Source organism: Microtus oregoni, unplaced genomic scaffold (genome assembly GCF_018167655.1).
Source record: "Microtus oregoni isolate MIOR12 unplaced genomic scaffold, Mior012 000018F_ref0000195, whole genome shotgun sequence".
Taxonomy (NCBI): Eukaryota; Metazoa; Chordata; class Mammalia; order Rodentia; family Cricetidae; genus Microtus; species Microtus oregoni.
In genome coordinates, this window is record NW_024543077.1 from 24,304,116 (window position 1) to 24,324,839 (window position 20,724).

Genomic DNA, 20,724 nt, shown 5'->3' on the forward strand with positions numbered 1-20,724 from the left:
TTATGATACTTAATACAACATAAATACAGTGTAGATGTCTGTTATATTGTCATATATAGGGGATAATGAAAAACTCCATGCATGTTCCCTACAGATGCACCCACTGCCGACTTAACTATGTTTAAACCCATGGCTTGTTGAATTCACAGATGTAAAAGCCACAGATATGAAAAGTCAAATGTGCATACAGTTTTAACACACCAAAGGTTACTTTAGCAATCTCATTTGCTAGTATACTTGGAACTTGAATGTAATCACATTTAATTATCACAATTTCCAAGAGATATTCTTTCCTCCTCTTCCTTCCTTCCTCCCTTTCCTTCCTCATTTCCTACCTCTGTTCCTCCCCTCTTTCCCCTTTTCCTTTGTTCTTAAGAACTCCTTGAGTGAAAAATTCTCATCCGGGGACCAGTACCTACTACTTGACCATGGGGGAATGGCAGCGTATTAATGACTTCCTTCATTGCTCTGATCACATTCCTGGCAAAGCGACTCAGAGGGGGAAGGATTCATTCTGTTTCCTGGTTTGTGGATGCAGCTGTCATGGTAGCAAAGACATGAAAGCAGGTTCCATGGAAGTGGAGACATGCAGTGGGGACTCCTCTTGCATCTCAATAAACCAGGAAGCAGAGAAAAGAGAATGCCTGTGTTTACATGGCCTGCTCACTTCCTTCTTTTTATTCAATTCAGGACCTCCATCCATGATAGGGCCACCCACGTTTAAGTCGGGACTTCACCACATGATACCCTGTGAAGATGTCTTCAAAGTCACATCAAAAGGGGTTCCTCATTCCTACAAGACAAACACATGCGCTGGAATGCACCTGCCATTTTATGAGATCAACCATTCTCAATCTAAACTCCTATGTGTTTTAATCCAAAAATTGCTGAGCATTGATATGGTGCTACAATTAGAAATTCTCCACCTAACATCAGGTCACAGAGAAGGCGCAAGTGCACAAAAATAAATTACAAATGAAATTGCCTTCAGGATATGAGAACAATGTGCGTACGGAACATAAAAGGGTTCTATGCTCCAGAACTTCCATCTCATTCGTAGCTTATAAGTCGTCAGGAAGTCAAACAAAGTCTAAAGCTTAAAGTACTTTTGTTCCAAAGCATTGGAGGTAAGACTTACTCAGCTTGCACTTTTGTGTTGGATGTTAAGTATACATGAATATACAATGTATATATGAGCAAGAACTCAAGTGTCTACCATCTGGCTAACATTAATGCTACCAAGAAGCATCTTGTATGACCCCTCCCAACTGTGACTACTGATTTTATTGTTTTCGTTCCTGTGTGTGAATAAACCTGATAAATTCTGCTCTTCTGCGTCTGGGCATTTGTGCTTTCCTGTGTTTTGTGCTATTTGTTCTTTTCCATTACTATTGTGTGCCCATGAGCTTCCTCATGTATGTCTCCTAACAGTTTGCAGGGGTGTTCATAAGGCGTCCTTAGCCACAATGCCAAGTCCAGGGACAAAAGCAGAAGCTTCCCCTTCCTCACCTGTGGTGGTTTGACTAGGTCATACTCTCCAGAATTATTTTCAGACAGATGTGACCACGTTCTCACCAGATGCCTGTTTCCAGAAGTCAGAGCCTTGAGGCAGCGGGCATCTCCTCCATTCTCCCACCTCTCACCCACAAGCTAAAACCCAGACCTGGTGGCGAGGACCAGGATAATTGTGAAGATAAAAGCCACTGAATAACACAGATTAAAATTCAGACCTGGGGTGTAAGGGAAAATACCTCTCCCCCTTTAAGCTATTCTACTGTGTTGTCAGGGTAGCCTGGGCTCACCGTCCTTAATGTGGGAGGAGCATGGGTTAAGATTCTCCAGTGGGTGCTATGTTCCTATCTAAACTCTCTGAACTGGGCGACCCTTTCAACAGTGTCGGCTCCTGTTTTAGCAGTGAGATTTACCAGGCTGTCCTACCTTCCACTTTCTCTCTCAGGAGGAGAGAGATCTGCACTACTGAGAAACTGAAGTTCTTGTGCCATGCCTCTGGGATCAACAGATCTACTCTCTGCTTCCTTTGGGGGCAAGCGCCCCTCCCCTCCCCCCCAAATACGTCCTGCTCCACTGCAGCCACGGCCATTCTTCCCTTCACTGGGCCTCTGTAGAAGTTAAGAGAAACAGGAAAGAGTTCTGGCTGCATACACTCCAGCGTCAGTGCCACTCCAGGAGATCCTGCCTTAGTCCTCAGCTTACAACACACTTGGTGGGCGCAGGTGGGAAGTGGTCCAAGGGAAACGTCAGAGCCTCCGAGAGCAATCTGGATATTGTGAGACCTGGTGTGGAAAGTGTCTCCACGTTATTTTTTCCTTCTCCTGTAAGAACCACGGCTCTTCTCGCACACACAGCAGGTGATTTTTAGGTGAAAATATTATAGGCAATACGTATTCCTTCTGACTCTTAAGAGCCGGATTTTGTTAAATTTACAAAATAACTTTAGAACTGGTGTACTTAAAAATGAGTTAAGCCAGGCATGGTGGCGCACACCTTTAATCTCAGGATTCGGGAGGCAGAGGCAGGTGAATCTCGATGAGTTCAACGCCAGCTTGGTCTACAGAGTAAGTTCCAGATAGCTAGGGCTGATACACAGAAAAATCCTGTCTCGAAAAACCAAATCAAAACAACAAAACAAAACAAAAAGTTAGGCCTTTTGTTTAATTCTGAGAGTGCCAGCGATGTGTCTGGGAAATAAATGTGTTTGCAGGCCTTTTTTTTGAGGTGGTTTATGATACCAGCCACTATGGCAATAATATTTTCTTTTTCAAACAAAACCCACAGTGTTTTATTTCCCTCCCATTAGGTAGGGCTCGGCAGGGCAGGGAACAGGTTCTCATAGAGGGATGAGGCCTCTATTTGCCTGCAGTGAGCAGGTTTCGCAGCACCTCCATGACTGAGTGCCTGCGCAGGAACACCTTGGAGACGCAGTAGTCCTTCTTGACAGGCTCGGACTTGCCCTTGCTGTGCCTGGGGACATCAGTCCACACCTCCTTCACCTTCTCTGGCACCAGGCTGCAGTGTCCCAGTAGCTTCTTGTTGGGACAGTTAACGAGCACCCGTCGGTTGTTCTTGACGACGACATGAGCAGCGAGAAGGGACCTGTGTTGCATTCCTCTTCCCCCTCCTGGTTCTGCACTTCCTCCTGGGCTTACTGAGGAGCCTCACTGTGGAGGTTTTGCTCAGAGATCACTCCCACCTCTACTGTGCTGCTCCCGTCTCTGACAAAAAACACTTATTTCTACTGATTTTATTCCTGGGCAGTATGATCGAATATTTATTAATTCTAATTGTTTGTTGTTCACCTTTAATTCCAAATAGAAGACTCCATCATCTTAAAAAATGAAAGTTGGCTCTTCTCTGTTACAACACATTTTATACTTAAGAACATACCTAGTGTGGAAAACAGCTTGCACAGCATACAACCAAAGTGCATTCTTGTATTGATATTTCCTCAACATCGATTATGTTTTAATAGCCGTTTTAATAGCAGGCTGCAGGAAACATCCTCTGCCGTTTTCTATGGCTTTGAAAATCTTTAATGAGCTTTATATCTCATTAATACTTTTTTTCTGAATAAAATCATACATTTCCCTCTGTTTTAAGATCGATAGTGGCTTTAATAGCTATTTTGAATTGAGCTGGTTTACATGGTTAGTATACAGCATGCTTATTCTACATGTTCAACTCTTCAGAGTTATGTGTTTTAACCACTAATTATTTATTCAGGAATTGTATGTCCGTATTTACAAGGGAGTATGACTTATCACTTTCTCTCATCTAGCTGAGCATCACATTTTTTTAGCATTTCACATTGAGAGTATTTCTAGTAATTTCTATTACTTACATAGAAAGACCCTGTCTCGAAAAATTTATTTTCCTTAGCCAATTTGGTACTGTATCTATTTTTAAAAGAGAATGGATGCACACACTCATCCAAATGTGTGCAGAATATCCCTATGCAGCAAGCCCCTTGGCTGTAACTGTCCTTTCCTAATTTCTAACACTGTTCGATAGCCATGGGTCTTTCCCTTTGATCAGCCTCACTAAGAATCTCAAGGGCTGCTTGAAAGCCTCAGGCTTTGATTCATTGTTCATTCTATAGCTGTCTTAATTAGGGTTTCTATTGCTGTAAAAAGACACCATAACCTCAGCAACTCTCATAAAGGAAAACATTTAATTGGGGTTGGCTTACAGTTTCAGAGGTTGAGTCCATTATTGTCATGGTGGGACATGGTGGTGCTCCGGCAGGCGTGCTGCTGGAGAAGGAGCTGGGAGTTCCTCATCTTGACAAGCAGGCGATAGGAAGTGAACTGTGACACTGAGTGTAGCTTGAACATAGGAGACCTCAAAGCCCACCCCCACAGTGACACACTTCCTCCAACAAGGCCACACACACTCTTAAGAAGGCCACATCTACTAATAGTGCCACTTGCTTTGTGAAGCTTTTGAACAAATGAGTCAATGGGGGCCATCCTTCTTCAGGGCATAATAATATTGTTTACTTTTGCACTTTGATTATTTCCACCTCATACTTTTACATTTTTGAAGTATTCAAAGTCACTAGTATTTTTGTGGCAACATTAATTTTCTAAAACATCCTATTTTAAGACAACATACATGTATGGTATTGTATCCCCCCCTCTTGCATCCCCTAGTCTAATATCATATACTGGAAATAAGGATAGAATAACAAGCTCTCAGTCTTCACAACTCTGCCAATGTTATCTCATTTCTTCTCCAGGAAAAGGAGCAGCAAGTGTGTTTCTGTGGCTCTCACAACAGTTCTGACCCACTCCAATTCTCTTAGCTTTGGCTGACAAGACTCCTACCTCTGTATTAACTTCCAGCAAAAGGAACCACCATAACACTGAAATAGCCTGAAGGGGGCAGTATGTATTTGAGGTGGTAGACACGTATCTGGTAAGTTTACAGTGTCCACGTCTACATGCTGCAAAATAGCACATTGCATGCTGTAAATACCTTCAATGACAGTGAATCAGGCAAAAATAAATAAATAAATAAAATTTAAAAAGGAATAACATCATCAACAAAAAGAAACCAATAGAAATACCTGAGACTTGGATCATATTTACTCATGGAATTTATGCACATGTGCAAGACACACACTTCCCGGGGCTAAGTGCTGTGATTTTAAAATAATATGCCTATATAAAATGTGCCTATATACAATGTGTGGGTACATGCATGGTATGTGACCCATAAAGACTGTGTCTTATTGAGGAATATAGTTAGTGTTCTAAAATAAGGCCAAGCTGTCAGGAGTGGACAAATGCTCAGTAGGGGGCATCCATCTCCAATGACCCAAAACTGGATGAGGCAAAGCACAGACCAAGCAAGGTCCATCAAGCATCCAATCTTAGCTCATGATCTCATGTGATGAGTCTTTCCTCAAGCTCTGACACGATGCAGGGAAACAGACAAGGGAAAACCCAGTGTCACACATATTTGAGGATTTTAGAGCGTACAAATGCAACTTAACAAAAGGAGAGGTAAAATTCTATTTTGACTTCAGAGGAAGAAAAATGAGTTTCAATGAAATTTTAAATTTAGACTATACCTTAAAATATTAAGTATTTTTGATGCTTTTAGCAATGTTGCCTAGAGTCATACAAATTTATCACTAATTTCATGACTAAAACTTACTTTTTTAATCCAATCTTTAAACGCATAAGTTGTAAAAAGTACATTACTATTTAAAATACATACAATCTATTTCTTTTTTTTTTTTTTTTTTTGGTTTTTCGAGACAGGGTTTCTCTGTGGTTTTGGAGCCTGTCCTGGAACTAGCTCTTGTAGACCAGGCTGGTCTCGAACTCACAGAGATCTGCCTGCCTCTGCCTCCCGAGTGCTGGGATTAAAGGCTGTGCGCCACCACGGCCCGGCTCATACAATCTATTTCTAAAAATTTATATTGCCTCTGTAGTCCTAATATCCAGAATCCAGGGAAGGGACAGAAGTTATCTTTTTTTCTTCTTCTTCAGGAGAGGGTTTTTCTGTATAGCCCTGGCTCTCCTGGAATTCATTTTGTGGACCATGCTGGCCTTGAACTCAGAGGTCTGTCTGCATCTGCCTCCTAAGTGCTGAGATTGGAGGCATGTGATACTATACCAGGCAACAGAAGCCAGTTTAAGGTTTGAGTGGAAAATGTCCCACTGAAGGACATTTTCTAGCCTACAGCACTACTGGGACAGAGGCCCAGTGGATGAAACTGAGTCCATGATGCTATCATGGGAATATCGGGACCCTGGCTTCCTTCTCTGTTTTGCTTCCTGGCTATCATAAAGTAAGGAGCGAGACTGTATCATACAATCCCATTGTGATTCCTATCTGATATGGGATGCCCATCTGTATGATGTGGATATGTTTTATTACCACTGGTTAATAAAGTAGCTGCTTTGGCCTATGACAGGGCAGAATATAGCTAGGCAGAAAAGCCAAACTGATACAGGAAGAAAGAAGGTAGAGTCAAGGGAGATGCCAGCAGCCACAGGAGAGGTAAGATGTGAGAGAACAAGCCACGAGCCTTATGGTAAAATATAAACTAATAAAAACGGGTTAATTTAAGTTGTAAGAACCAGTTAATAATAAGCCTGAGCTAATAGGTCAAACTATATAATTAATATCAAGCCCCCAAGTGGTATTTTAAAGTAGCCGTGGCACCAGGCAGGACAAGAAACCTCCAGGTACACCTATCATGGTCCCAAAACAGTGGGGGCAATGACCATGGATAGAAACTTCTGAAACTGTGAGCCAAAACATATCTTTTTTTTTTTAAAACTGTTCATCTCAGGTGTTTTGTCATAGCATCAGAAAACTAACATAAGCCGTAAGCCATTAAATAAAAATGATTTGTGAAGTTAAAGCCTAGCTTTCTCCCCTCTAAAGCAGCAGCAGGTGGCTGTTTGCTTGGTGATAATATCGATAGTGATGTAAGGGGCCCGAGTTGACATGACAGCAGCAGCCAGGAACTAGGTGGGAATGAAGCTTAAAAACCTGGCTGGACTGAAAAGCCCCACATGCAACTGAAGCCAGACACAAGCTGCATGCGACATGTGCAACTATAATCTAAAGCCTGGACTGCCCTAATGAGACTGTCAGCCGACAGCACTGGGACAGTCACAGAAAAACATCACGATTTCAGCAACTGGAAACACACAAGACTACCTGGTGCAATCCATCCTAAAGTATTCTTTAGACAACTGCTTATCTATCCCTGCCATGGAAGCCAAGGTGATAAGCTGTGAACACTTCCAGCAGCTTGGATCTCTCCTCTCTCCTCCAGGTTTGACAGTTCTCTCCTGGTTGCTCATGGTTTACGACTCATTTGCATGCAAACACTCCCAACCCAACAGGGCCACCCGAGTGTACAAAAATGAGTGTGCATAGGTTTTTCTCCAGTTCAGCTTCCACAGGCATCTGCGTCTCAATTGGCTCCTGGCCATTCCTGCTCTCTTTAGAGATGAAAGTCAGACATCTTCAGACTCCAGCTCTGAGCCTAAGTCCAATTCTCAGTCAGGGGCCTGGCTCTAAGAGCTATGCTCAAGAGGAGAGATCCACGAGGGACAGGCCCTCTGAAGACCTTCCCAGGCAGAGGAACTTAGTCTAGAGGCTCTGGTGCCATGAGACTCATCGTTCTTGTCTCAGCAGGGAGACTCCCACAGCATACCCTCCTGGCAATTATGCAATTAGTTTGTTCTTTGACAATTGTGTAAATGTACCTAATAAATTCTGGTTGTTTCCATTCCCCCATCTTTACTTTCTTTGTCCAACTAACCTCCTCTTTTCCCCTTCTTTCCTTCTTTCCTTCTTCCCTCCCTCCCTCCCTCCCTTCCTTCCTCCTCTTAATGCTTTCTCTCTCTCTCTCTCTCTCTCTCTCTCTCTCTCTCTCTCTCTCTTTCTCAAGACAAGGTTTCTCTTTAGCTTTGGAGCTTGTCCTGGAACTTTCTCTGTAGACAAGGCTGGCCTCAAACTCACAGAGATACACTTGTCTCTGTCTCCCAAGTGTTGGGATTAAAGTCCATCTCCTTTCTTAGATTCATGACATTTGGTTTGGTTTTGTGATTCTGAGGCCACCCTTGACCACTGCTTTGGCACTATCCACTGGAGCCTTGTGGGGTCACCAGTGTATGAAACTGAAGACAATGACTCCTTCAGTCCCTTGAGACCTAACTGACACAGGAGACACAGCATTGCTACTCTTACAAGTGATCTTCTTGCTATGCAGGGTGTGTTCTCAGGAGGCCCCCTAAGACCCTGTGGAAGTTGAGAATGGTGATCCTTGCTAACACCCTCTTAGATGGACAGTCTGAAACCTGCTGAGAGTGTAAAGTTTCAGTGTGACCAACCTCTCTCAAGTGGTTGGCATTCTGTTGCTATTGTCTTGTTCAAGTTCCCACTTTCAAGCTCAAATTGTTCTCATGGGGCAAATAGAAGCTTTTCTAATGTGTTTCCACTCCCTGTTTCTGTCTTCCATTCTTTAAACAATTACTATTAGTTTTTCTACATGCGTGTGGTTTTGTCTAGTCGTATGTCTGTGCAACATGTGTGTGCCTGTGGAGGTCGGAAGATGGCACAGGATGCCCTAGGTCTGGAGTTACAGATGGTTTTGATCCACCATGTGGGTGCTGGTATTGAACCTGTGTCCTTTGGGAGAGAAGCTGGTGGTCTATGAATGAGACCAAGACTGCCCTGTCTGCTGTGGCATCTGCACCCCTGCGTGTGCCACCTCTTCACATCCTGCTTGTACTGGAGGAGGCCAAGAAGAGAATCGAGTAGAGGATTTGCATTTGTCTTCAGAATTTTTGTCCTTTCCTTTAAAAATTTATTTTTTTAAAGAAAAAACTATCTTTTTTCATTCTACATACCAATCCCAGTTCCCACTCCCTCCCCTCCTCCCATCCCCTCCACCCCCTACCCCGAGAGAGGGTAAAACACATTGCTTTGAAGAAGGTCCAAGGCCCTCCCTACTATATCTAGGCTGAGCAAGATATCCATTCAAGGAGAATTGGTTTCCAAAAAGCCAATACAAGCAGTAAGGATAAATCCTGGTGCCACTGTCAGTGTTCCTGCAGTCTGCCCCAGTCATACAACTGTCAGCCACATTCAGAGGGACTAGTCTGGACTTATGCTGGTTCCTTCCTTGTCCGGCAGGAGTTGGTGAGCTCCTATTAGCTCAGACAAACTGTTTCAGTGGGTGTACCTATGCTGATCTTGACCCCTTTGCTCATATTCTCACTCTTTCCCCTCTTCTCCAGAAATTTTAAAGATTGCTTTTGCATTTCATCTAGGGGTTTGTCTGCCACCCAGGAAATGGGCAGCAGTATTTCTCTTCAGCCAGCAGAGGGAGCAGAGGATCCGAAAGCCATGCATCCGACAAAGCACTGCTTATCTTTGCTGACAAAACTCAAAACAAAACCTACCTGCTTTTACTTCACACACACACACACACACACACACACACACACACACACACACACGAGAGATGATAGATAGATAGATAGATAGATAGATAGATAGATACAGAGAGAAAGAGAGAGAGACAGAGACAGAGATCGATTGATCAGTTTTGAAACAGATATTTACTCAGATTTTAAAGACCAGAGGAACATATTTAACAAGTCACGTGGAAATTTTTCCAGATAAATTCACAGCAAGATACAAGCTGGTCGTGACTAGTGTTACTTCATCCCCGTTTGGTCAGCATAGATCCAGAGTCTGTCACCCACGAAAAGAATGGACACGAGGGTTTTGATACAGTCATTTGCTGCTAGGGACACTCTACTCACATCCCGATTATATTAAGGTAAATTGCACAAGCTTTTTTCCTCCGAAACACACTTCGCTCTCTGAAACTTCAAAAGAAGAACATGAAAGAAGGCCACACAGGCATTTTAAAATCAAGTATTTGTTCTAAAATTGCCTAGCTAAAACACAGAGCCACTTGATTACAACAGCCTCTCTGCTGAGTCAAAACACACACTGAGCTCCCATTCTCCCTCGGCCCCCTTTGGAATGGCTGGGGAGATGGCTGTGGTGAGGATCGTAATTCACAATTCAGTCTTGTTATGGGGTCTGGCTCGCCCATTAGGCTTAAATGGAACCACACAGTGAATTTTCCACAAGCGAAATGTACCAGGGAAAAGCTTTTTCCAAGGTATCTGCCTTCCAGCCGAAGCCCAGGGGTCCGGCGTGGTCTGCAGAGAACACACAGCTCCCTTCGCCACTTCTGCTCCACTCTCTTCCCTGTTTGCTCTGTCCCCATGGCCCCACATGGATTAGCATGACTTGTGCTTTGCCATGATAAATAAAGGGATTTCAGGGTGGGTTGCCAGGGAGATGAAATTTAGTTTGCAGTGACGGATGCTGAGTGAATGAACAAACAAAGAGACACCGAACTATACACACACTGTAAATGGGAGAACTGTATGGGAGGAGAATTATTTCTCAACAGGGTACTAAAAACAAAGGCTTCTCTCTCTTTGGCTACAACAGGAATTCGTGTAATGGCATGCGCAAGGACACCTGACCTCACTCAGTCAATGGAATTCGACAGGTCTACTTCTTTTTAACTTTCTAAGGCTTCCATTTGATATCTATGTTTGTTACTATTTTCCTCAAACACTGGAAATATATGGAAAAGGAAAAGGAGACACTGTAGCACGCTAACTACATCTCTTTCTGAGTTTTCACCTTGAGTTTTCATAGGTTTGAGGGAGGGGCTTCTCATGCAACCATCTAAAGACCTAATCATGTCTGTGGGTCAGCTAATGGATCATTGGGAAGCTGGAGATAAAGGAAGCAGAGAGAGAAGCTTATGAAGGAAGGTCCCTGTCACCCGCTTGTCCCCTTTCCTGAGTTTGGTCACGGAACTGAAACTCTCTGGTTGTTATGGATGTCGCGGATATCAGGCTACACACACTGCAAATCAATACAACATTGTTACAACTCTCAGTTTGTAAGTCTTCTGTATTTCAAGATGCAGAGAGGAAAGGAAATACTTCAACTGAACTTTCTGAAACAGCAGCTGTAAGTGTCCCCATTTCTGTGGAAATAAGCAATCACATGACCACCTCATGTTTTCCTACTCCAGTAAACCTTCGCTTCTCTCCATGTTCTGTCAATCTAACAAAAAATATTTTAAAAAATTCTTTTGGAAAGTCATACATTAGCACTGTATCTACATCAATCCCATCCTTTGTCCTCTCCTAATTCTTTCTCCATTAATGACGATTTATTTAATTATTACTGCTACAAACTTAACGATATGATAGGTATGTTTTATGCAATTTCTCCTTTAAACTACAGAATAACAGTTTCAACTAAATTGCCTTTTGAAAAATTTATCTACATAAACACCCTCATCAGTATTCTTTCTGTTCCCCCTGGAGATTAGAAACGTGATTTTGAGTCTGAACATCTTTGCCTGTTAGTATTTCTCCCACTCAGGAACCGACCAGGCTTAGCCCTACTTAGCTTCCAGGATCAGAAGAGGTGAGGCACATGCCAGGGTTGTGTGGCTCAAGATTTCCTTGAGTCAGGTCAACAAACAGCGTTTTAAAAGCTGGGAATGTTTCTGTTTTGCCCTCATTTTTCACAGGCAGAATCTGTCTAGATTCTCGCTCGATGTTTTCCACTTTTGGCTCTGTGGCTGTGCCACCTGCACGTGGCCTCAGTTGTCAGGAAGAGGTCAGCTGTTAATACTCCCAAGTTCTCTTGGCAGCGATGACTCATCTTTCCCTTGGTGGCTTCTCTTTGTCTTTGATCATTTTGATAATGTGTCCAGTGGTAGATTTCTCCCTGCTTCTTATTTGGAGCTGACTGTACTTCTTGGCTATGTAGGTCATGAAACTTAAAAAGTTTTTACTGCAGCCTTAAACATTTTCTCCTTCCTTGTCCTGTCTTCCTGGAACTTCTCTATGTGTTCCCAGGTATGACAAATGATGTCCCGTGTTTCTCTAACCACTTCGTTTTTCCTCATCTTTTTTATTATTAAATGACTATGTAATCTTTGCAGATTTCTTTTGAACTTTTCCATCTTTTGGCAGCTCAAACTTCCTGTTGAATCTCGTATAAGTAGAACTACATCAGACCAAAACTTAGGTGCTAAAGTACTGATTTTCAGTATCTCAGAATGCAACTGTATTTGTAGCCAGGGTCTTTAAGGAGGTAACTAAGGAAACAGGAAGCCATTGGCTTGGTCTCTTGCCCAGTGAGACAAAGGGAAGACCACATGAAGACATTTGAGGGCGGTGAAAAAGGTAAGGTTTTATAAGGAAACAGTAGTGACATTTTAGTTTTGTAAGGATAGTATCCAGAATTTTGAAGTTTTGATGGTGAGCCCAGCTTTTAAGGGGTGAACCATCTTTTCTGCCCTACTCTCTGGAATTTTAAGGAAACAGTTTTCACTCTTTAAGACACTCACTCTCTGGTACTCTGTAATGGCGAATTTAGTATCAGTACAGGGCCCTACTTCCCTGTTTCTTTGCATGTCTTTAACTTTTGCTGAAAGCTTGGCCTTTTTTTCTTTGCTTTTTGATATAATACATTGTAGCAGACCCTTTCCCCTCTTCTCTATTCTATTGGCTTGGTAGTGTTGTCTCTGTAGTTTATGTGTTCAGTGGCTGGATGCCCATTCCCTGGCCCTAGCAGGTAGCCTGTTGCTTACAGGCTTCTATCTTTTCTTTTGACCCAGTATTTTGCTATGGAGTACAGGCTGTCCTGGAACTTGTGATTTGCTTGTCTCTGCTGGCCAAGTGCTAGGATACCTGCTGTGCTCCACAATACCCAGCTTGTTCCTATCTTGTAGTTTGGCTCCCTAGAGATTTATCCTTGGTCACCACATTTGACATGCACTGTAGTTTGACTTATGCACGGCATACTAGCCGTTGTCACAGTTTAGAGAGTTCTGGGTTCACCTCTACTTCCTGTCAGGGAGTACTAGCTTGGATTTCCCCTTTTCACTACTAAGTTGAAATTTTGGCATCACCTCCCCCCCCCCCCCCCCCGGAATGCATGGTCCTACACAATGCATGACTACAGACCTTCAGGCACGCATGAGCTTGCTTCTTCATTTTCTTTCCTACAAGCTGCCTCTGGCTAGGAGTAGCTAATGCCTTAGATTTTGGTGATAGTCTCCATCACCAGGGAGCACCCACCCTCTGCTGACTGACACGTGTGTGGTCTAGACGGACTCTCAGGTTTGCTCGCACTGTGTTCTGGTCACCTCTGTGAGTCCCGCCTAGGACTGCAAACAGCCTTCAGAGCACCAGGGGTGCAGGATCCTAGGGGTGCTCCTTCTCCCTTCCACTACTCTCTCCCCGGGTGACCTGCTGTTTGCTGCTGCTAACACCAACAAAGGCTTGAGTGCCTCCTTTATTGCTCCCCACCAAGATGTTCACCTCTTTTGACAATATCCTTGGGCATGGAGTTCTCCATGCTCTAAATAAAGTGAGTTCCCTCTGGCAGAGCTGTGGAGTTTATCCTTGAGACCTGCCTCCTCTCCTAGGCAACATTTCTCCTCTACACCATTTCCCAGTGCTATGAGAAGGACATTGAGGATTGCTTTTCCCAGAAGTAGTCTCTGATGTAGGAGGTGCATGTGTGTGTGTGTGTGTGTGTGTGTGTGTGTGTGTGTGTGTATGTGCATGTGTGTGTGTGTGTATGTGTATGCATGTGAGCAAGAATGTGTGTGCTCTGTTTTCTTAGTGTCCTTTCTGGAGGTAAAGCCTGGGGGGGGGGGTGACCAGGCCTCCATATTCTTGGGATGCTATTCCTAGGGAGAACTTATATCTTATAAACGGGGATGAGTTGAAGGAAAAGAGAACATGATGTCTTTTTTATAGCTGCCTGGAATGGGATGGGGCTGAAGGACAAGAGGAATTAGTGGTAGTCCTTCATCCCCAAAGTGAACTTATTGTCCCAGTCAGAATGCTGGGAATATAGGATGAGCCACACCCTCCTAATGTCCCTGAGTGGGTGAGTGCTCCTCACTGCTCCCTAAGTAGTGCTCTTCTGTAAATGTGTTTAGGACTAATCTCTTGGGAGTGAGTAATGTACCAGCCGGCTCATCCCTGGATCGACTGATTCCCTCTGTCCCAGTACCCACTAATTGCCTGTAGCTCTTCATTTAGGAGTATGGCCAGAGTAATGCCTTCTTTCTAAGGCTGGTGACGTGACAAGGGCATGATGCTGTCCCTGGAAAACAGCCCCACTGTTCTCTGCAGTATGAAAACCCACAACCTTTATTTCTAACTTGCACTAGAAAAAGTACCTAGGGGGCTGGAGGTGGAGGCCAGAAGTACAGCTGTGGAATAGTCCTTTACACTGTGTGAATATATGTTGCTGTGATTGCTTTAATAAAGAAGCTGACCAGCCAGCAGCTGGACAGGATAAGGTTAGGCAGGAGAACAGGACTAAGGTAACTGGGGGGAAGAAGAGAAGAGTCAGAGGGGTCGCCAGAAGACACAGAGAGAAAACAGGAGTTGGAAAATGAAAGTGAGTTAACGCCACATGACAGAATATATAGTAATATAAATAAGTTACATTAAAAGTTGTAAGAGTTAGCTAGTAACAAGCCTGAGCTATTGGCCGAACATTTATAATTAATAAGAAGTTTCCATATGGTGATTTGGGAGTAACTTCCGTGACACAGAGGAACTCTGCCTACACACAACACTTGTCTAACACATGTGAAAACTTGGGTTTAACCCTCTACAAGGATATGGAGAGCAGTCTTTTAAAAAACATGCTTATTTTCTGTCTGGGATAGTAGTACATCTTCCCATAGAAGTCTTTATCATTATTAATTTGCAAAATGTTTCTTTGTATATTTTAATTTGCTAACAGCATGGTGAAATTTGTGCTTTTGGTAAGACTATAGATGAAATAAGACATCGTCCTACATATAAATATGTCCACTGGTAAAATTACTTGACATCTGAACTTCTTCTTTCTTTGATACAATGACTGAAGTTTAAATATTTCTCTTTGCGATTTAAAAAAAAAACATTATTGTGTGAGGAAACATCCACAAAAAGACAACCTTTTAAGAGCAGAAGGGGCTTGCTGAGTTCAAAACAGAGACTGTACTGAAATACACTTGTCACTTAATTTAAAAAGTCCATGTAAATCAGTATTATTTTGAAGCTAAAATTTATCAAAAATGAAAGCCAATGAAGATTAATTATAATGCTATTTACTAAGAGACCTTTAAACACTGTCTATTGTTTGAAAAGCACCCATGAAATTCAGGCCCAATTGCTCATATAGTCACGGTCGCACGTGTTAAAAAGAGCAATGAGATGCTACTAAATACATTACAGCATTCAATTAAATCGTTACAGGTAATCAGAGACATCAGCCTGGTGGAAAGGCTGGAGTTAGAAGGTTTCTCCTAAGGAGACAGACAGCAGGATTCTGTACCTAAACAAGCCCATGACAGAAAAGCAATATGGAAGAGGGAATTGTACATCCCTCTTGATTTTACAGAATCTCTGCCCACAGCTTAATCTTGGTTTGAACCACCTAGACATCACTGGCAGTCATAAATCTGTAGTGTTGGTAGCACAATGATAGGCAGGTAAAATCAAGATCAGTGTTCAGGGCAGCAAGGTCTGAATATTTCTCTCGATAAGAGAAAAACTCAGGAAATGGTAGCGTCATTGCCCACTGTTTCCACTGGGTCATTTTCTCCTGAATTCAAAGAGCAGGACCATGCAGAGAACTCATCCCAGCTTTTTTTTTCTGTCTCCTTTTCTCCCCTCTGTCTGCATGTCAGGTTCACACTAATAAATGTTGTTATTGAAAACATCTGTCCCCTTCTCCCTTGTGGCAACATGGGAAGTGAGAGGCAAGCAGTTTGGGTAGCAGTCTACGCAGGAAGCGGGTCCAGAAGGATGCTGTGAGCTTTAGTGACTGAGAAGGTCAGAGTCTAGGTTCCTCCTCTCTGTATATCCCATGTGCGGGGATTCTGGGGGTCAGAGGATAAAGCTGACTGTGGATTTGAATGTACACAAAGGAAGCCACATGTCCAGTAGATGGGAGAGGCAGGTCCTTCTGTTGACCCTGACTGTATAAGGAAGCACAGAAGAGGAGCAGGAAGAAGAGAAAGGATGTTTATTAGAACACACTCGGAATGTAGGACAGAAATGATGGTCTGGCAGGAAAATCTAAAAAAGGACTCTCCTCCCGGGTGCTCATTTCCTTCTCACTATGAGATTCTAAATGTCCAGTCATTTAGAAACGCTGACCTGCTCTTTCATCTTCACGGAGGCAGTTGGGGCTGTCGACTGAACAGACCGAGGCTGAAAGAGTTATGGAAACCTGGCTACCAGTTGGTCAGCAACTACCCTGCGCATAGAAAAACCGAGGCGCACAGCCCCTTGTGAGACACCCTCCCTCTGACCTCAACTTCGCACAGAGATTTGGGGCAACACAGAACACTGCACACGATCGGAATCTTTGCTGATGAGATCCCTACAAAGACCCCACAAGGAGGCAGTGCTATCAGGGAAAATGGTTGGATAAGTGTTCTTGTAACATGAGGACAAGCTTGTCGGGGTTTCTGTCCCACCCGGTACCCCACAGCCAGCAAGTCCCAAAGAAAATCACACACAGGTCTACATAGGTTATAAACTGGTTGGCCCATTAGCTCACGCTTCGTATTAGCTCTTATAAATTATATAGCCCATTATTCTAGTATATGTTAGCGACATGGCTTGGTACCTTTCTCAGCGGGCAGTTCACATCCTGTTTCTTGGGTGGTCTGGACAAGAATGTGAAAAAAAGGACTTCCTCCTTCCCAGCATTCTCCTGTTCTCATCGCCCCACCTCTATTTCCTGTCTGGTTGACCCGCCTATACTTCCTGCCTGGCCAAACAGAGTTTATTTAAAACATGATTGATAGAATACAGACAAGTCTCCTGCACCATGTTCTGTCTCTAAAAGCAGGAATGTATCTCTTACCAGCTTTAAATCATTCTGAATAATAAATTTTGATATGTCAAGGGAAAGAACACTATAGTATGTCAGACTGTGACATAATGATGGGTCAGTGCCTCTGACTCACTAGGTTCAGAACAGCTTTCAATCCAGGCAGCTTGTAGCTGATACCATCCTCGGTTCATTTTTGAAACAATGGTCTGGGAGTCACAGAAATCCTTCACAATAAAATATTTCACCAACTCATTAATCATAATTAACAGTATTAAAGGCAATTCATTCATGCTTTTCTACTTTTCTATAAAGAAGGAAGGTTGATGTACCTGGCTCTTCTCTCCAGTGTTCAGTTTATGAGAATAACATTATTTCCTGGCTGGAAGCAAAAAAAAAAAAAAAAAAAAAAAAGAAAAGCTATATATCTGTCCCAGGGTTCCAGCCATTGTCAAAAACAGTAGAGACTGGCCGAGCGGTGGTGGCACACACCTTTAATCCCAGCACGCGGGAGGCAGAGACAGGCGGATCTCTGTGAGTTGGAGGCCAGCCTGGTCTACAGAGCTAGTTCCAAAACAGGAACCAAAAATCTACAGAGAAACCCTGTCTCAAAAATCAAAAAAAAAAGTAGAAACTTTAATGGATTTCCTTGAAGACCATATACAACTAGCCAGAACTAATAAGCAACACAAACATTAGGTCTAGCTGGTGGTCAGATGTCATAGTTTAAGTACAGCAGCCAGTAAACAGAAGTGGCCGAGAGGGAAGGACCTGGAGGGTTAGTATATAAGGCAGAAGATTAGTTACTACAGATACAGGATGCAGAAACATAAGTCTGAGATTCATTCACTCACTGAAAAAATTAAAAGCTTGCATGTAGTACTAGGCATTTCGTAAGTCATGGGAGGCTCACAGACTAGGGGAAGTGGGTAACAGATACACATCTAGATAATTGTAACACATAGTTGAGCATGCTTGAAATATGTGACAGAACTTCTGAAGTATTGAGAAAGGACATGCAGCCTATCCCAGGGATAAGAGGAGCAACCACGGGGGAACCCACGGAGAATGGATGCCTGAGCCAAGTCCTATCAGACGCAGAGAAAATCATCATAGGAAAAGGGCATTCTAGTACTAGGGACAGAAGGCTAATTTCCCCTTGTATCACTGTGGATCGCTGAGATCCACACAGGCCTGGTATCTAGCTGTGCATACAGGGCTGGGGATAGTGGAGTCTGGAGAGTCAGCTTTACATACACATGGTTGGCCAGGAGAGTGTGCTAACCGCAGCAGAGCTGAGCAGTGGATAACAATAAACCCATCAGTTCAGACATGAAATAGTTTAGGACATGGGGCATAAGTTCTCATCACAGGGATGTTGAAGAAAGGGCTAAAACCAAAGAATCTAGAACAGTGAGAGTAGATGCCGACCACCACATTTCTCGGCCAAGGATTGCTTTGCTGCTCTGGATGCCTTAATCTCGAACCAACAACCATTCCAAGGCAGAGTGGACACAGGGCGAATGCTTACAAACCTCTACCCAGCCAGTGTGACTGTGGTCACATGACTGGGACCACAGAGGACAGGGGACACAGGCGTCAGCAATGAAGGAAATGAGGACACAAGCTGGAGCTGGCAGGAGTTGATGAGGGAGGCAGTTTTCTGACCTAGTTCTGGCTTTCATTTTTGTTTTCCTCTGTGGAAGGAATCAATCCCAGCACAGCTGGTCCCTGCTCATGGATGGAAGTTTGCTATCCCAAGCACCTGGCTGGCGAAGCCCGTGTCGAGCAGGGACACAGCCGTAGTTCTGTGAAGTGAATCCTCTCTTGGGTCAGGTTGGAAAAGCATATTGCAAAATAAATAAAAGCCCCAGCGAAGATGGAGAGAATGGGTCTCTCTACCATTATTAAACACTCTGTCTCTGAGATGACTTTGTAGTGCCCCTAAGAGTAGCAGTAGAAACCTCAGCATTGTACAAACTCATCTACTCAGTGATACAGGGACGATGTCCATGCTCACGATCCATCCCAGAGTTAACCTGTTAGATACCACGCACAAATGCACCATTTAAAGATATGGCACGGTGCACTTGTAACATCCTTTATCTATTTGCTTTAATTACACACTGTCCAAATGGAGCAGTGTCTACTTGTGCATGTATGTGTTGCAGATAAGTAGATATTTACATGTCTCTTTCCATACACTTGATTATTCCTCTAGTTCTAACATAAGGATGAAATGTTGGGCATCTTTGAGGGAATCACAGCTGCTTTAAAACCCTGCAGTGGATTTGCCTATGACTTGTCACCGTCTTCTGTCCCTTCCCAGCACCAGCCCTTTTACTCTACAAGGTGTTACATGTGGAACTGAACCATCTTCAAAAACTTGAAATCTCAGAAACCCAGATATGTAACTATCAAAGCAATGTTTCAAAGGCAACTTCTGGAAAGGATAAAGCCTCTCAAGGGACCTGGCCCAGATTGATGCCATCCTTCTCCTTTGAGGGAAATGGGAACATCCTTAGAGAAGAGTCCAAAGTGGCATGCCAAGACCTCCAGAAAATGCATTCTGTGACTTCCATTCCTTCTACACTTAGAGCACTAGCCTGCACATTCTACCTTAAGGATAGAAATTGGCATGCCAATGGTTTTGGATTCATGGTGATCTGGTTCAGAATACTGGAGTTTCCACAGGACTTTCTAAGGAATAATTTTCGAAGAGCTAGAGAAAGCCATCAAAGTGGCATCGATTAACAAGATGGCGACACTGAGCAACAGCAGGAGCCATGCGACCTCATGCTTATTCAAAGCCATGCATTTCTCCACACATGCTTCACAACATGGGATAACGAAGAAGGGCGCTTATAAGAAATCCCATACTAGCTCAGAACTGAAAAATAAATGTTTATTTACTTAGGGGTAGATGCACAAATCAGAATCCTCTGCTTGAATGGAGATCAGAAACCGAATCCCGCAGCCAGAAAAGAGGCTGGACACATGCTCTACATCAGTATCAATAGTATAAGAGGCCACGACCCAGTGGGTGGGTAACCACTGGCTGTAAGACTTCCTACAGCAGGGATGTAGTTGTGTACCACAGAAAGCAGATAGGTGGTGTACAGTACCTTTGCAAAAGAATGAGTACTCTTACTAAAAAAAAAAAAGATTATTAGTTTGCATTTTCCTTTGAGTAAAACAGGGCATTTTCCATTGCCATAATGTACATTTGCAATGATGATAACAGGTCCATGCAATAAAGACTGAGACCCAAGACTGCGGTGGAGACTGGGAAAAGGTAGCATCTATACTAGGTGGGGCTGAATGGAGCCATGTTCTCAGGGAGGGTGCACCCATGAAGGCAAGGTAGGAACCTCCGAGCTTTCCTTCACCCCTCTACTAACTAGTCATGAGATGGAAAGTTTTGCTTACTATACATTCCGACCACCATGTACCAGGCTGTACGGCACACAAACAGCCAATCCAACCAAAGTAGACAGAACTTCACAGGAATAAAAGGCAAATAGATTCTCAGGCCTTAATTCAGATCCCGTCATCTACTAAAGTGAAAGCAAAATCTCTTCCTTGCTAACAGTAATGTAGATATGTCTACACCCGTCCCTCATCACTCCTTCTCCTCTCCCTGTAAGGGCGGAAACCAGACAGGTGCAAGGTGATGCTTTACTGCTTCCATTGATGGACTGGTCACTCAACTCTGCTTTACAGGAGCAGGACACTTATTAAAGCATGAAAATAAGACTT

General features: G+C 43.4%; 1 protein-coding gene across 6 annotated transcripts in view; it reads right to left on the bottom strand.

Annotated features, from left to right (window-relative positions):
• LOC121458699 (disks large-associated protein 1) overlaps positions 1-20,724 on the bottom strand; it is a 798,580-nt gene that overhangs the window by 493,933 nt on the left and 283,923 nt on the right. Inside the window, exon 4 of one of the 6 annotated variants that reach the window (XM_041667975.1) lies at positions 17,298-17,347. The exons of the other annotated variants lie outside the window; for them this stretch is intronic. The gene's annotated coding sequence lies outside the window, so the exon portion shown is untranslated. The remainder of the gene's footprint in view (positions 1-17,297; positions 17,348-20,724) is intronic. 6 annotated transcript variants of the gene reach the window in all.